At 41.9% G+C, this 18,440-nt stretch overlaps 1 long non-coding RNA gene across 7 annotated transcripts in view; it reads left to right on the top strand.

Moving 5' to 3' along the window:
• LOC131762250 (uncharacterized) overlaps positions 1-18,440 on the top strand; it is a 94,010-nt gene that overhangs the window by 22,914 nt on the left and 52,656 nt on the right. For 6 of the 7 annotated variants that reach the window (XR_010842154.1, XR_010842152.1, XR_010842155.1 and 3 more), the window contains exon 3: positions 8,478-8,667. This is a non-coding gene — a long non-coding RNA (uncharacterized lncRNA). Of the gene's footprint in view, positions 1-8,477; positions 8,668-13,087; positions 13,175-18,440 lie in introns of those variants that run through there. The other variant, XR_010842158.1, reaches the window with a different exon arrangement.

Here is an 18,440-nt window from a genome sequence, read left to right as displayed (position 1 = left end):
GGCTGCGTTGGGTCTTCGTTGCTGCACACGGACTTTCTCTAGTTCCCTTGAGCAGGGGCTGCTCTTCGTTGCGATGCATGGGCTTCTCACTGTTGTGGCTTCTCTTGTTGTGGAGCACGGGTTCTAGGCGTGCAGGCTTCAGTAATTGTGGCACGTGGGCTCAGTAGTTGTGGCGCATGGGCTTAGTTGCTCCGTGGCATGTGGGATCTTCCCGGACCAGGGCTCGAACCTGTGTCCCCTGCATTGGCAGGCGGATTCTCAACCACTGTGCTACCAGGGAAGCTCAGCCATGTCAAATTTTAACATTTTCCTTATTTGCCTGATCTCTTTACCTAGAATTTTTTAAAAAAACATTTAAAACATTTCAGGTACAAATGAAATCCCTTGTAACATCTCTCCTGACCCCACTCCATCATCCTGCCCTAAAAGTAACCACTACCATGAATTTGGTGTTTGTCATCCCATGTATGTTCTTATATTTTACAATGTAAGTATGTATTCCTAAACAAAAACAAACAAAAAATATATAGATAAATGAATGTTTTAACCTTTTATAAAAATAGCACCACACTGTACGTGCCTTCTACAATTTGCTTTTTTTACTTAATCTCATATTTTTAAGATTTATCCATTTTGGTACATTCACCATCAAGCTTTACTTGTTTTAATTTAGACCTCTAGCTCAGTTTTCTCTGCTTTTGCTTAAATTTTTGGACAGTTTGTCCATACAGAAATTTACCATCTAGTGGAAAGAGTGAAGAATTTTTTGAAACAGACAGTTTTTATGAAACATAGCCATGATTTTAATCCCATATGTTTACCATGGAGAAACTAAGAAAAAAATGTATATTTTCACACTTTCTCATGTAGTTTTTAAAGATGACCGGAGCTATTCAAGTAATTTCCCAACAGTTCTTCTATTTGCTATGAAGACCAATAAACATATCACTGAGCTGTTTGACTTGGATAAGGTGGAGAGATCTCATCCTAGGAGTTAGTGAGTGGTCCTACAGTCTAGTCCTGACTTTGGAATCTTTGGCAATTTATTTAACTTCTCTGGACACTAGGTATCCTCATATATAAAATGAATCAGTTGGACCAGAGCATCTTGGTGCTAATTTTCAATGATCTATGGAATATTTAAATAAAAATTATAAAGGCTTAAAATTTAAGTCATATGCTTCACTAGAATTTCATTTTCTGTATGAAATAAATTTTTATTACAATACTTTGATAAGGAAAGTACATAATGTATGAATACCCATTCTTTAAGGGCATGGACTAATAATTTTGCCTTCATAACACATTTTGTTCACATCTATAATTTATTTATTTCTGAGTGCTTGGTGATAGCCCCTACCCCAATTATGACGTTGCTCTTATGGGGAAATAGGATCCACTTCCATGATCCAATTCATCATGTGGATTCAGGAGCACACTGTAGGGACTCTCTACGTAGGCAAATTATAAGAACTATGGATGTGAGCATATGGTGTTAGAATCACCCTTAGATTATTTGGCAGTTTCGTTTAGTATTCCTGGACCCTTCAAATAAAAGGATAAGGCTCTTTTATTAAAGCTGCAGTCTGCAGAATCCTCCCTCGATTTTTTATCAGAAAAATAAAATCATTCATTTTAGAGGATTTCTAAATTCCTAATTGCAGATATAACTATCGGTTTGGAAAATGGCTTAGTGTAATCAAAAATATAATCTTCCTTATAACATTGGAAGCTTTGTAGTAACCAGAGATGCTGCCCCTTTTACCTGCCTCATCCTCCTACTCCTACTAACTCCTGTCCACAATTCAAAAGAGGCAATAGAAAATCCTTTTAAACCATCATTTAGCTTGAAGTAAACTTAAAAGTGTGATCAGGAATAGAAACAATGTAGATGCTTAAAAGCTGTGAAAGTAAATTTTGATGATTGCCCAAGTATCTAGTAGCTTTTTTGTCAATACTCTGCTTAAAAAATATAAATTTACATGAATAATGAATTATTATGATGATTTGCCTTTGAACAGCCTGTTTTCCCCTAATTTATTGCTTATGGGGAATTGCACTATTTTTCCTTATTTCAGAAAAAAAACCATCTGCTTTTGTGGAAAACCATCCTCATCCTGTAACCTTTTAGTCCATTTTTTCTCAAGATTTTTGAACTCATAAGCACCAATTATATCATCTCTTGGGGATATGATAAAATTATGTTAAAAACTCACATTAAAGCTATAGACTTCCATTAGTGCTCTGTATAACAGCCTTATCCCCACAGACTTTGCAAATTATATTTAAGGAATTAGGGAACTTCCATTCTTAATTTTATTCTTATTAATTCTTCTAGGAAATTTATTCATTAAATAGGATGGGTTGTTAAACTATGTCCAGTAAGTATGTAAGGCATGTTGCTAGTCAAATGTTAGGGCTCTGAGTAGGTAGGATTTCATGATAAAGTATATCTTTCTTAATACTCGAGATCTCGTTCTCACATTCCCCACCACCAAAGTCTTTCATTTCACTGCTATTTGTTCTTACTTGCTCCTACTAGTAACTCCACTTAGATCCTCTCATCCCACCTCCTTTCCCATAACTCTTTCCTCACAGTAAGTTTCATTTTTCTCACTTACATTTAGTCACATCTGCTCTGATCTGTAGATGTATTTTGCCTTAAACCCTAGGCAGATAAACAGAGGCAACACTGTCAACCTGTCCAAGAACACTGCAGTTGTGGAGGGTAGATAAGCAGTGGTAACAAGAGCATCCAAGTGAATCTGGGCCAAGACTGGGGACCTACTGAGCTGGCACAGCTCAGAGGCAGTAACGAGAAGGCAACATGAAGCAGGAGACATCACCTTTACTGTAAGTTCCTAGAGCAGGAACGAGGAGGGTGCTCCTTCTTGGGCATCAAGGGGGAAAGAATTCTCAAAGAAAAAGTGTAGAAAGCCAAGATTGAAATCCCAGGAAGATCGAGTTCCAGTGGTATGTCCAAAGAGGAAGGACCAAAGTCAGTGCAGTAGGGTCAAGAGTTTATCTTGTGGTTCGACTTTATTGGTATGTGGGTGCATGCAAGTGCCATCAGCTAAGCTGATAGCTGCCAAGAGAGGCAGAAAGCAAGAGTGCTGGAGAAAATATGATGGCAGAAGAAGACACCACCGGAGTTGTAGAGGCATGGGTTAGGAAGAAGACAACAACACTGGCAGAGACTGCTGGGCCTGATCAGGCACGAGGAATGACAGAGAGGCTGGCACAGGTGAATGGCAGCTGCTGGGCATGACAGACCAGATTGGCGAGTACCATAGCTGAGGCCATGTGGGCTTTGACTCAGGGAGGATGGGGCACTTATGAGAAAGTAGAAGAGACGCAGTAGGTAAGCCAAAGTAGTGAGTGGTCAGGATGAACAGAGACAGGGCAGGCCAGATGGCTCTTACTGTGTGTCCAACTTTCCAGCTGCGATCAAATAACCAAATTAAAGTAAGTCCATTTAAGCCAAGGTCAATTTTAATTCTATGCTTTGCTGGTAATACAGAATCATTAACTGTGTCAATAACGCCCATGCTAAACCCATTTTGAAATGGGGGCAATCGTATCCTTTATTATTGGTCTGGATATGTTCAACAAAAAAGGAAAGGATGAAGACAAAACCATGGAACTATTTTTAAAAAACTGATGCACATTAATAAGGTCTAGGGAATCTTGAGGAGATCTAACTGACAATGTTGAGATTTATGTAACTTTATGTTGCGAATTCATTTTCTAGGAATAATTTATTTCAACCGGCCATTTTAATCTTCCACTAAAGTATAAATTTAATTTAATGAAAATAACTACCATTTAAATATCAATACTAATATAATCTTTTTCTTTATACAAAACATAAAAAATTATTTATGTATGTGTACATGTATGTGTCAAGACTGAAAATTAAACATGGGTTCAAGTCTTTGGCTAAGAACAAATAATTGGCCAATTCACAAGTTAGAATTTATAATTCCATTGTGAAGTTGACTAACTTGTTAGTGTAAATAAGATTATCAGCATATAAAAAAGGTAATTCTGTCTCAATTGTAGCTATAGAGTGCAAATCTTGTGTCAGTTCACATTTTTGTCAACAGATATTAATGACTTTACTGAAAGCAGAAGACAATTAGAATGAAAATGAAAGTGTAAATATAACCCTAGTTGAGTAATATGCTCATTGTACTTCCTTATTATGATACTAGCAAATAGTCAGTTTTTAAGTTGATCTGTGATATATTCAACTGTGTCATGGGAGCATAATTTTTTAAATGGTTTGTCCAAAGTTTCTGTCAATCCATCCTAGCAACAGAGCCAAGTGTTAGAGTTATTGCTGCCTGAGTTACAACAGCTGCCCTGGGGAATCTTGTACAAATAGCAAGTTAACTGCTATTCACAGTAATATCTGGTCTTTCCCACCCCCAAACATACACAAAAGATTTTTGTCATTCTTGGCATTGCGCAACAGCAGTAGCCAGACATGCCAGTAGAACTCTAAAGGCACAGTGTCCTTCCACCTGTTTTATGCTGTAAGACAGACTTCCAAGTGCGAGGCGGTGTGGAGGGCTGTTTCCTTGAATGGCAGCTGAATGTGCCAGCAGGATCTTTGGCAGCAATGCCCGGGCACTGAAGCTGGGCATTCAGGAGAACTAAATGGAGAAAAGAAACTTGAACACACTGCTTCCTGGAACACTGAGAACCTGAATGGGAAATTAAGAAGTACCAGATTCTCTCTATTCTTACACCAGCCAAGGTCAGATTTCCAAGCTCCTATTTATTCTAATCTTTCCCCAAAAAAGTGCTATTGCAATTTATGAAAGTAATAAAAATGTTCTTTTTTCCTTTTAGAAGTAGTGTTACTTACTGTTGTATTATGCTCTTGCTAGAGAATTTTTTCCCCATCCTGAAGTAACAGCTTCATACCACAAATCAAGCAAAACCCTGGTGGAGAGGTTCAAGGAAGACATGTGACTTTTTCTACAACTCAGAGGGACAGTGAGGGCTAGGTGAGGGCTCTGGATAGACCAGCTTGCTTGTTGAACATCCAGTGATGTCTTGTTAACAGAAGGCTGGGACTAAAGTCTGGCCTCTACCTGCTTGGCAGACAAAAATCTCATCACTCAGCAGGACACCTAGACTTAGGCAGGAATAACTGCCGCAGTAGAGCATTTATTACCAGTAAGGAGGGTAAATCGATAGCAAAAGACCTAGCAGAAGTCACAGGCCTTTGTTAAATGGGTGATATTTTCTTGGTGCCCTCTGGAAACTAGTTTCAAACGTAGAATCCTACCAGTTTAGGAAAATAATAACCACAGTCTAAGGGGGCAGGGGAGAATTTCTTTAGCTATTTTCAGTTTGTCAGGAAGCTTAAAGTAATTGTTTACTCAAAATCAAGCCTCAAGCATGACTTTTAGTTAGGGAAAAAAAAAACAAAACTCGGGCTTCCCTGGTGGCGCAGTGGTTGAGAGTCCGCCTGCCGCTGCAGGGGACACCGGCCCGAGCCCGGGTCCGGGAAGATCCCACGTGCCGCGGAGCGGCTGGGCCCGTGAGCCATGGCCGCTGAGCCTGCGCGTCCCGAGCCTGTGCTCCGCAAGGGAGGGGCCACAACAGTGAGAGGCCCGCGTACCGCAAAAAAAACAAACAAAAAACAAACAAACAAAAAAACTTGACTCCTTGGTTTCTTCTTGGGAAGATAAATTCATTATTATTTAACAAATGTGTTTGCTTATAAACAAATTCTTTCAAAACAGAGATTTTTGTGGGGGAAATCATATTAAAATGGGTTTTCCGAGAGGAAGAGATTAGGAATCTCTGTTCCCATGAAAATTGTTTAAGGGATGTAATTTTTCAAATTGTTTTCATTAAAAAATTGCAAACAGTGGCTAACTTCCCATTATACTCTGCATCTAATTCAATCAAAGTACTAAAGATTTTAGAGGATTGTTAGAGGACTGGCTGTGGGAAATTCCAAAGCAGCTGCCACCTGCAGAGACTTCCTTTACTGAGTGTCTCAGAGCCCAGACACTGCCTTATTTGCCAGAGCTGCAAGGAAATGGTAGAAATTCAGTAAAAGTAGTTCTTGTTTAAGCCAGGGAGACTTCTCATACAGTTGTGGATCCTTCAAAGACATTTCACCAAAACAGAGTCAGAGCATGCACATAGACTTCCACAGATTCAAGAAATGTAAGCAACGACGTATATTATTAGTCTTCCTATCATTTTCATCAGCAAGAACAAAATCACTTGTTTTCAGCTGGCGCAAAAGCACATTTACTTATTAAATCATCAGGCATTGCTCACCTACCTTTTATATGCGGGCTCTATGCTAAGTGCTACAGGTATAAAGATGAAAAAGATTTGTGGTGCCACAGTCAGGATTGGCCAAAATTGACCTAGGTTGGTTATTCTGGGTTGTCTGAACAACAAGCCAGCTGGGACCTGGGCTCTTCACCTCTTCCTTGCAGGAGGGGTTGTCCCCAAACCTCTTGAGGGACCAGTTTCTCCCCTCCATAGAACTCAAGGTCCTCAGGTGCTGGACAGTCGGCTTTGCTAGGTGACTCCAGTTAAGAGCTGGTATCTAACCCCAGATTGGATGATACACAAGAAGTCGGATTATCTCCCAGCTGACTAAGACGTTCTCACTCTTGCTCTATAAGGAGAACAGCAAGGGGGCAATTTCTCTTCCCTGAAATGTCCACCCATGGTGTGTCCAGCAGAGAACCTTGGCCCGTCTCTTCTCTTTTCTTGTTCATTCTTGCTTTGTAAATTTTTCCATTAAAGCCTATGAGATTTCATGGAATTCATCACAAATCCTGTTGCATGACATGTGATGAGCACGAAAGGATCCACCTTCCAACTGCATATGAATCTACAATTACAATTTAGGGATTTGAAGACCAGACCAGGGACAAGGAAAGCCTCTTGCTCTGGTGCCAGGAGAGGGAGAGTCCAGGAGGGAGCAGGAGTCAGAGTGTGTATTGGAAGATGTGAACAGATTTGGTTAGGGTGGAGGGGTACAAAAATATGGTGCAGAGGAGGGGCTTTTACTGCCTCCTCCACTGTATTATCAACCTAAGGAGGCAGGAGCTCTGACATCTTCTCCCGTGCCTATCTGTATCCCTAATGCTTAACACTTTGTACATGTAAATTAAAATTTTCTGTCTCTATTCCCAAATTATAAAAACCTAGAAGGGTGTATTCTTGCTGGACCATAGCCTCAAGAAGAAAGGAAGGAAGCTGAAGATATCGCTCTCATTCTTTCTGTCTGTCATACTCGCTACCTGTGTGGTCCTCTTTCAGGACCTAAGCCCTATGGAGACAGTAGCTCACAGAACTCCAGTCCCAGGGCCACAAATGGTGGGCAAGATCATACCACCCAGCTCAGGAAAGGCCTTCTTCATCCTTAAGCTTGGATGAGTGTGGAGGGGCCGGGGTTGGAGGGTACAACTATTATTCACTGGTCTAACTCTTACTGCTAAAATTAGACCTGAGTGCTACATCTCCAAGCCTGGAGAGCCTGGTGTCCACAGGCCAAAGGTTGTTCTTCTCAGGGACTGGGCAGTGGAAGCTGAGAGAACTGATTAATGAGCTCATCTAAATTTCAAAAGGTTGGAAGAGAATGTTGTTCCTCTCCACCTCCCCAGTCCCACCCCACCCCACCCCCGAACTTTACGGACCTTAACAAACAGCCCCCTCAAAGCTACAGAACCAATTGTTTTTCATAACCAATTTTTTTACAGTCCTCTTCACTCCTCTCCTTCTCTTTGCTCCTTTTCCTCCTTTCTCTTGTTTTTCCATTTCTTCTCTCCCTTTCCCTTCCTCTCTATTTCTTTTTGTCCCTCCCTCTTTCTCTCCTGCTTTCCCGACTCTTCTTCTTCCTCCCTTGTGAAGAATGATACTTTGGAACTGAAAGTATATTTTAATGTTTATTGAAGGCAGTTGTTTCTTTTTCATAGTGTTTTCTGATACTTCATAGAAAATGATTCTTCTATCCTAAGTTGACTTTCATAATAATTACCTGAAGACTAAAGGATCATATATATGTGAATTTAGTACATTAAAAGGAAAAATATATTTAAAGACTAACATTTAAGCATTCTGGCCTCTATTATTTTAAAATGAGAATTTGACTTGATACCATTCATATTGGAATTCCTAAAATTACAACCATCATCTATGTTTTACAGGCTTCCCTTATCTATCCAAATATTTCCTGTTCCGTTTTCTTTTTCCCCAGAGACCCATAACAATTTACTTATAGTTGGTTTGAGGTTTTATTGGGGAGGGAGAGGGGCAAGAAGGCTTTTTAAACTAACATGAATCTAAACTTTTGAGGAGAGGTGGAGGAAGGCATGAGATATCGGCCCTAACCTAGGCTGACACATTTAATTTTGCCTAAGTTCACTTTAGAATGTAAATGTCTTCCCACTTAATTAATTTAAAATTACTTTCTCAAATTTGTTTTTCAGAACTCAGTGTGCCCATGTACAATTACGTATGCCACATTTGTGCACAACATCACCGTTCTCAAAACCCAAACCCACAGATCTGAAGACCAGCAATTCTAGTTAACCCTCACACAGGACTTCCCACATGCTAGGCACTGTGGGAAGCTCTTTAAGTGTATCAACTCATTTAATCCTTCAACAACCTTACAAGGTAAGTGTCTTAGTCTGCTCTGGCTGCCATAACAAAATACCATAGCCTGGCTTAAACAACAGACATTTACTTTTTCACAGTTCTAGAGACTGGAAGTCCAAAGATCAAGGTGCCAGCAGCAAGGTTGTTGTCTGGTGGGAGACGGCCACCTTCTCACTGTGCTTACATGGCCTTTCCTCTGTGCCTGTGCAGAGAGGGAAAGTGAGCAAGCTTTCTGGTGTCTTTTCTTAAAAGACACTAATCCTGTCCAATCAAGGCCCCACCCTTAGGACTTCATTTGACCTTAATGACATCCTTAGAGGCCCCATGTCTAAATATAACCACTCTGGGGGTTAGGACTTCAATATGTGAATTTGAGGGGCACACAAACACGCAATCCATAATAGTAGGTAATGTTCTCCCCATTTTTCAGATTAGCAAACTGAGGTTCAGACAGGTTGAGTAATTTGCCCAAGGTCACAAAGGTAGTAGAAGGTAACACTGGGATCTGAACTTCAGCATCATGCTCTTAACCACTGTGCTGTTCTGTCTCTCATCACCTAGCATGAGTCTTAATATAACACCTAACAACCCATCAACATCATCAACATCTAACAACCCCAACCCCTAGTAGAACTTTAAACCTGTCGTGTAGTGACCAGAGCTTTGCCATGCCTTTTTTAAAAGTTTCCCTGAAGGGAAACAGTCACTCACTATTGTCATTATTTTATTAGAAATAGATTTCTGTATTATCAAATTTAGAGAAAGAACATGTAGTTACTACAATCTGGTTCTTTAAAATGCTTATACATCTTAGTGAAACGTCTTGTGAAAACTTCCTTTGTCTATACTTATACCCTAATGGTTATAAAAATAACCAGTAGTAATATTTTAAAAGCACTATTAGTTTTTTTTTTTTTTAATTTATTTATGGCTGCGTTGGGTCTTCGTTGCTCTGTGCAGGCTTTCTCTAGTTGCAGTGAGCGGGGGCTACTGTTCCTTGTGGTGTGTGGGCTTCTCATTGCAGTGGCTTTTCTTGTTGTGGAGCACGGGCTCTAGGCTCTTGGGCTCAGTAGTTGTGGCTTGCGGGCTCTAGAGCACAGGCTCAGTAATTATGGCACACGGGCTTAGTTGCTCCGTGGCGTGTGGGATCTTCCCAGACCAGGGCTCAAAGCCGTGTCCCCTGCGTTGGCAGGCGGATTCTTAACCACTGTGCCACCAGGGAAGTCCCAAAAGGCACTATTCCTTTTTTTTTTTTTTTGCGGTACGCGGGCCTCTCACTGCTGTGGCCTCTCCCGTTGCGGAGCACAGGCTCCGGACGCGCAGGCTCAGCGGCCATGGCTTACGGGACCAGCCGCTCCGCGGCATGTGGGATCTTCCTGGACCAGGGCACGAGCCCTTGTCCTCTGCATCGGCAGGCGGATTCTCAACCACTGCGCCACCAGGGAAGCCCAAGCACTATTACTTTTCAAGAACTTAAAGCTCTTTAATCCAGATTTCTGCACAGGAAACTGGAGTGTTGTAATGTGGTGAGACTACTCTGACAATTGTTACCAGTCAGTGAAGAAACTGTTTTGTACCAACTTACAGAATTTGCTATGTTCAAATCAAATATATATTGAGGGGAATCTGGTTATCTGATTGGCAACAGTCCTAAGATTTTTAATGGAAGTTGGGAAGGAGAAACACAAAGCATTGGATAAAAGCAAAGATTCTAATAGTATCCCGACTCTGCTGTGTCCTTGAGCAAGTCACTCAGTTTCACTTTCCTCATTTGTAAAACGAAGCTAATGGTAGCTTTTACCTTACCTGAGGATTAAGTGAGAGAATCCATAAATGTAAATTAAATAGTGTCTGGCTCACTAAAAAGTCAATTTTCTCCATGTTATTGAGATATAATGGACTTATAACATTGTATAAGTTTACTGTGTACAACATGATTTGATATATGTATATATTGCAAAATGATTACCACAAGGTTAGTTGACACATCCACCACCTCACATGGTTACAATTGTGTGTGTGTGTGGTAAGAACTTTAAAAATCTACTCTCTTAGCAACTTTCAAGTACACAATAAAGTATTGTTAACTATAATCACCATGCTGTACATTACATCCCCAAAATGTATTCGTCTTATAAATGGAAGTTTGTACCCTTTGACCACCTTCTTCCATTTCTCCTCCACCACCAATCTACTCTGTTTCTATGAGTTTGGTACTTTTTTAAATTCTACATATAAGTGAGATCATACAGTATTTGTCTTTTTCTGACTTATTTCACTTAGCACAATGACCTCAGAAAATGAACTTCTTTTTTACATTGTAAACTTCTAAAAAGAATGTCTTATACCTTTTTTAAAATTCCCCAAAGCCCCTAGCAGGAGGGGACACAGTGAATGTTAAATGAAAGAATGATAAATGTCTTGAGAGCTCCATGTCCCACGAAGACCATACTCAATATTACTAGTTTCACCAGGAAATGATGGAAGCCTTCCACTGAGGTAAAGCAGAGCCTTACACAGGCAAGAGCGTTGCTAGACCACAGGCCTTGCTCTTAAACAGCAGCCGTGCACCTCAGCCACAGGTGAGAATTGAGGAGGAGCTTTTGCTTGGTTTCCATGGTAAACAGGTTCTCACCTGTGTAGTTCTTGGGAATTTTTTTGACATAAATGTGTATATGTGTTCAGTCTTTTTTGGAAAAGACATTGTGATATGGGGTTTTTATTTTCAGAATCTACTTGAAACTAGTTATTTCAGTTATTTGAGTGAATTAAAACTATTAAGCACTACTAAAATATATTTTGGCCAGCTGAGCCTAATTTTAGATTGTTAGTATTGATACCCATCAGCACAGTTATCACCCCCACAGACACTGTAGCATCTGTTTGCTTCTATTAATTTGGTTGGGGACTTTTGTGACTTGGAGAGCAGACCCAAGTGTAGCTGCCGGGACGGCTAAGAACCATGAAGGTTTGAGGGATGGTACAGATTGTCTCCTCCTTAAAACCTTGAACTTGGTTTTAAGCCCCAGGGGTTAGATAGATGAAGGCCAGAAATTGGGAAAACTATTCACAAGAAACATTTGATTCTCAGTCCAAAGCATCATAGAATCAGATCCCAGGTGCCAAAGTGGAGCACAGAGCTGGAGGGAAGAGGCCATTTTCCCTGCTTGCTCATGAAATTTCACTCTGCTCTGACAACCCAAAGGCTGGCTGGCTTGGCAGCACTGGGAGAGATTGTGGACTTGGCACCATCAGTGCCGCTTTCATGATGGGCAGTGACAGCACTGATGCTTTCCAAGTGGTCCTGCAGGAAGCAGACCTGGTGGAGCCAGTGCAGAAGAGAAAGGACCAGGTGGACTTATGTGGTTACAGCAGCCGATTTGTAAGCATGAATGACGGCATCCTGTTGGGGATGCCCAGAAATAGCTGCAGGACACTGAGGTCAAGCTAAGATCCTGTTGTTACTTTTGTAATTTGGACATCAAAGGAGACATAACCTGATTTTACATAGTTCGGGAGACCTGGACAAGCTGTAACTAAACTGTAATTATAATCAATGGACTACTTTATAAGTGACTTAATTTCACAGAATAATTGGTGGCTTACGCTAAAATGAGACTGGTGATTTACAATAAAACAAGGAGATTATAGTCATTTCCAAAATGTTTATGAATTGGAAAGACTGAGACACAGGCAAAAAATCTGAATTAGGTTAAGCAAAAAGAGAAAAATACAGAGCTTTGAAAGAATGAGACTTGCTTCATGAATAGCTTTTTACCACAAGTTCCAGCATTTCATTTCAAGAAGACCTCAGAAGTAGAAATGTGGATGGAAGCTGGACTGAGCACTTGTCTTGGGCATTTGCATGCCACTCTACTTAAGATTGAGAAAGTGTCAGTTGTTCCCATTAAAGGATGAGGGGTTGATGGACATGGGTACCTTTGTTACCGCTGCTGACCCCAGGGCATCCTTAGCTTTTGAGCCACTTCCAAACCAGCCTTGTCAACTACTACAGGACACATGGCATTGGCTTCCTCTCCTCCAGGTGGGAGCCACCTGGCATGCAGACGATGGATCCAGTGCTGTGGGAGGCATGGCTACAGCAGTAGAAGTCTGGTCCCACAGAACCTCCCCACACTTCCCGTTGATTGGCATCCCATTATGGGTTCCAACGAGGAATACCTTCTAGCAAACCCTATTGTTAGAACAGCTTCCCTGAGAACAGGAACCAGGGAAGCACTCAGTGGCAGCCCTGCTTTACCATCTCATATTATCTGTCTATTTCCCTCCAGCAACTAAGCTTTAACTGCTTGTCCTTCAGCTCTTAGCTAGTAAGTCACTTCCTTAGAGAAGCCCTCCCTGACTAGGTTAGGACTTTTGTTGCCCTCTTCTTCATAATTAATTAGTACTGACATAATTGTGTATTTAATTTCTGCAGATAATATGAGCAGAGATCATGGCCATATTGTTCACTGATGGACCCTCAGTGCCTGGCACATAGTAAATAAAAAATATTTGTTGCATGAATGAATGTTAGTGTCACCTGCAAGGCTTTCCCTACACGGCTTAAGGCTGCCCCACTCCTGCTATTTATGTTATTTATGTTATTTATTTATTTATTTATTTTTATTTTTGGCTGCATTGGGTCTTCATTGCTGTGCGCGGGCTTTTCTCTAGTTGTGGTGAGTGGGGGCTACTCTGCGATGCAGTGCACAGGCTTCTCATTGTGGTGGCTTCTCTTGTTGCGGAGCATGGGCTCTAGGTACACGGGCTTCAGTAGTTGCAGCACATGGGCTCAGTAGTTGTGGCAATTGGGCCGTAGAGCACATGGGCTTCAGTAGTTGTGGCATGGGGGCTAAGTAGTTGCAGTGCAAGGGCTCTAGGGAATGCGGGCTTCAGTAGTTGCGGTGCGCGGGCTTCAGTAGTTGTGGCACACGGGCTTAGTTTCTCTGCAGCATGTGGGATCTTCCCAGACCAGGGATTGAACCCATGTCCCCTGCATTGGCAGGCAAATTCTTAACCACTGAACCACCAAGGCAGTCCTAATTATTTATTTTTAATATTAGATAAGCAATATGTGAATACATGCTCATTGTAAAAAAAAAGCTAAATAACACATATACATACATATGAATGTTATGGTCTTATATATGTACATTATGCCACAGTAAAGCTATTTTTAAAAAGCTATCATTCTCCTTCACAATTCCATACCAACCCAGCCCCATTCCTTTTCCCAGTCATAAAATCACTGTTCACAGTTTCATGTGTAAACTTCCAGATCTTTTTCTATGTGTTTTCATACATACATGTATCTTTATACATATGTGTAGTCTCATACACATATATTCATATAGATATTCATATTTTCATGTATATATATATGATGTATACATACATCTAGAGTATTTTAGTCAGAGTTGAAAATACTCTGCAGGAGCCATGCTAGCTATTGCAGAGGGAATTTAATCAGGTGATGGAAGAGTTGAGAGGCCAGAGAACAGCAGGAAGCCACTATCAACCCTGGAGCTAGACGGATGAAGGGAGAAGGCAATGTTACTGGAGCCCTGATTTCTGAGGCCTCTTGGAAGAATCTGGAACCGTGGCAGCACTTCCAGGATAAATCAGGAACCATGGAGAGAGGGTTGTACAGCAGGCTCTGGAGACATGGGCAAGATACTGCCAGACACCATCTAAAACAGAGGGAAGGGAAGGAAATAACCCGGCTTCTCCCCTCCTCTCATTTTCCAGTGTTCCATCACTGGCTCTGTTTGGCGAAGTCTGTAAGGGAGCCTGGGACAGGTAGCTCCCAGGGATGCAAAACCCAAGATTGAGGATGGTAGAAAATAGATCTGAGAGCAAACAGACAAAAGACCAGCATACATAGCTTAAAATAAAATACATAAATAGCATGATGGTATATTCAGTGTTCTAAATTTATCACATCATTTTTATAGGGATAAAACCTAGATAAAATGAATATTGAGAGCAGGCTTGATCCACAAAACCAAGGATACAGCAGTAGTGCACAGAGGTAAGCAGCAGAAGACAGACGTGTTACTGGAGAAATGCACTCCCAGCTAAAGGAAAGACCTGTCACAAAACAGCAGCTCCAAGGACAGGTGTGGGTGTGGGTCTTGTTCCTAGGTAACCAGGTCTGACCTGCTCTTCAGAAAGTGGGAAGAGGGCAGGATTATGGGCTGCTTATTGCCCACGAGTAGGCTCAAAGACTCAGATTTCACAGCCTGAAGGGAACTTAGGTCTCCCATCTCAACTCATAACTGCTACAAAATAAGGAACCGAAAAGCAGAGAAATGAAGTGATAGACCCAAGCAGACCAAAGGACCACAAGCCTATTTTTTGTCATTTTGGGGTTTGGGGGGCATGATTGGGGAGGTGTTGAGGGACAGTTTAGCACCCATGCCTCCTCTTCCTGCTGTGAGTCACTGAGCAGCCCAGCAGAGAAGGTCTGACGAAAAACAAGGGGCCTCAGAAGCAATTGCTCCAGTATGACTTGCTTTGTAACCAATGCTAGGCACCTGGCATGTCTTATGAAGGAATTCACCAAAAAAAAAGATCTTTTCCTTAGAAACTCCTCTAGCCTCCAAAGTCTGGTTTTAATTGCTTTTGGCAAAATTTTGGAACCTTCAGTCTGTTCCAGGCCCTGGGCTAGATAGATGAATCTAGATGCAATAATGAATAAGCCATATACTTCTAGGAGTTCTAAGTGTCATAGGGAATCAGAAGTGGATAAAAATGATTATGATATGATCTGATAAATATAATAATATCTGTAGCACAGAAGAGGAAGTGAATAATTGCTGAGGGAGGGGAGCCCAGGGAGGTAGACAGAGAAGGCTTCACAAAGGTGACATCAGAGAAGGTGTAGAAGCAAAAATAGAAGCGCTTCAGACTTCCAACTCCAACTTTAAAATAACAGCAGTAAGTCAACCTTCCCTGAAACACCACTGTTATTCCTCAAGGATTCACAAAGCAATGGTTCTTGCTCCCACTGACCTCTCATTCCATAATAGAAACCATACACATTCATATACCATTTATGAAAGTAAATGATAGATAAAATGACTCCACTGGCACCATCAGCCAAGACCAGCAGGGTCAGACTGACCTCCAGGGACTCTGTGCACCAAAAAGTTGTTGCTGCTGCCCACATGTAACTGAATATCCAACAATGCCTTCAGTCAAATGCCTGTAAGGAAGTCCAACAAAGTTCTGACTTTTCCTACAATAACACCTTTTATACGTTTCTGAAAATATCTAATAGCCACTTACTACCATAAAAGATTTTTTTCATTATTTTGGTACCTCTGCCTTGCTGGTGCCGAAACATGTATCTGGCCTGCCTGCGGGAGATCCTGCCTACGGAGGCAGCCCTCTTCCACTCCGAGACAGCCCAGGTGAGGCTGGCCTCAGCAAGTCCACATCTCTGTTCTCAACCAAGTGGACACAAAGCTGTTCGTTCAATTCCTCACATAGCACATGCATTCTTCATCCCTTTCTGTTATTAAATACTCACGTGCAACTCAAAGCCCATCTGAAGGCCCAGTGGTCTGGTTAACCAGAAAGAAAGGCTGATGTAAGAAGCGATTAGCAGCTCTTAGCAGTTCACAGCTGTAGGAAGACTGTGTTACAGTGAAGCATTTATAAGCACAGGCTTTTGGAACAGACACGACTGGGTTCAACACTTGCTCTTTCACTTCACCATGTGATCTTGGGCAGGTTACTTTACACTGGCGAGCCCAAGTTTTATCTTGTATAAAATGTGCTTAATAATAGCACCTGCCTCATGAGGTCATTCTTTCAACAAATATTTAATATGCTCCTACTCTGTGCCAGGCACTATGCTTGAAGAGGGAGATTCAGCAGTGAACAAACAAAAATCCCTGCCCTAGAGCTTACAGTCTAGTGGAAGAAGACAGACAACACAAATAATCAATAGATTATATATTATGTTAGAAAGGAAAGGGGCATTGGGAAGGTTGGTTGTCATCTTTGATGGAGTGACCAGAAGAGCCTGAGTGAGGAGGGGACTCACTGGATGCAGGAGAGCAGCAGGCGGACATTTGAGGGGCAGCCTTCCAGCCAAAGGGAACAGCTGAGCAGAGACCCTGAGGCCGGAGCAGGCCTAGCATTTTTTTTTTTAACATTTTTATTGGAGGCCTAGCATATTTGAGGAACAGTGAGTCCGGCTGGAACCAACTGAGGGTGGGGACAGAGGACGGAAGTGAGGTCAGAGAGTACGAGAGCAGAGGAGTGGCATGGGCTGACTCATATCTGAAGAGGATCACTGGGCTGCTGGGGTGAGAAGGAGTTAGGAGGGCAGGGGTGGAAGCTGGGAAACCAGCTAGGACACTCTTGCAGTGATCCAGGAGAGAGATGAGCATGCTCCATCCTCACCTTGGCGCCTGACCCCCACCAACTCTGGATAAGGATATGATTCCACACACGCACATCTGGCAAGGGAAGAGCTCAGCTTTGTTCTCTTTTCTGCATCTTTCTCAGCCAGTCCATCTAGTGCCCTCATCATCATCTTCCTTAACCATCCTGCTCTCAGTCTTCTTCACCTTGTCTTCTCTCTCTCCCTCCTCCTCACTCTGCTGTCTGCCTTTTTTCACACTTGTGAATGGTCTGTTTTTCCAGAGCACAATTTGGGGGGCATTGTTCTGGGTCTTGGGGAGAGAGCAGTGTGCCTCTTGGCCTGTGGGTTCCATGGGGCACATGAGAAGGATAAGGGAACAAAGATGGGGTGATAGGCACTTAAGGTGCCCAAAGAGACAGCTCTGCCATGAAGGTTATACCAATGCCACAGGCAGAGCTTTTGTTGCCTGGTCAGAGTTCAGCCAGGAAAAAAGAAGCTTCTGAGTGTTTTAGGTAATGCCTAAAATGCCGATAATTCAGGGAGTTAGAGGCTGACACCACCATTGGATACACCAAGAGAGCAAAGATCAAAAGGCCATTTTCAGGAAATCAGGAAGTATGGGGATTATAGAGAAACCACCACCAATAACCTCATAGCCTTCAGCACCAAAGCAAGTGATTCTCAGAAGGAACTTCATTGATACTAGCCACCAACTTGGTGTCACAATACTAGGTCGGTCGTCACCGTGGGCAGGAGGGGTTTTCCCAGAAGCCATTTCGATGGTGGGACTAATAGCCATGACTTAACTATACATAGAAGTGTCTGAAAATTACATATCACACTAAAGCCAAGCTCAATGTGTCCCCAACTCAACTTCCTCTTAGTCAGAGCCTCAGGATGCCCATGGCTACTCTAATCCCCCCGATAAGGTGACAGAAGGAAAGTCAGAGTGGATAGAGACAGGGCCTTTAATTATGATTTAAAATATCTTATTTTTGCTAATTTTATAAAAACATATGACCCTGTGCACATGTTGCTAAGGATCCTCCCAGGGCCCTGGAAGGTGTGCCACAAGTGACACTCCCAAAGCTTCAGCTTCTCGTGGAACATCTGCCTCTGCCTAGAACAGAAGGAATTTACCTTCACTGGCCACAGGAAGGGGCTTCAGACCAGTGTGAAGGATTTCCTTGGGTGTTGTTTGTAGCAGTAATGTTTTCTTCAGCTTGAGAGTTGCTAATAACACTACTAGATGATTTATTAAATTAATACAAATTTGAATTAGTAGATAATGAGCCACTTTATGTAGCCTTTATACTCAGACCTCTGAATCACTCCCTTTATGTCAACAGGCCCCTAGCTTGCCCATTCAACAAAAATTTATAGAGGGCATCCTCTGTGCAGGCACTGTGCT

Source organism: Kogia breviceps, chromosome 9 (genome assembly GCF_026419965.1).
Source record: "Kogia breviceps isolate mKogBre1 chromosome 9, mKogBre1 haplotype 1, whole genome shotgun sequence".
Taxonomy (NCBI): Eukaryota; Metazoa; Chordata; class Mammalia; order Artiodactyla; family Physeteridae; genus Kogia; species Kogia breviceps.
The sequence above is the reverse complement of the archived record's forward strand: the minus strand, read 5'-3'. Positions and strand labels throughout refer to the sequence as shown.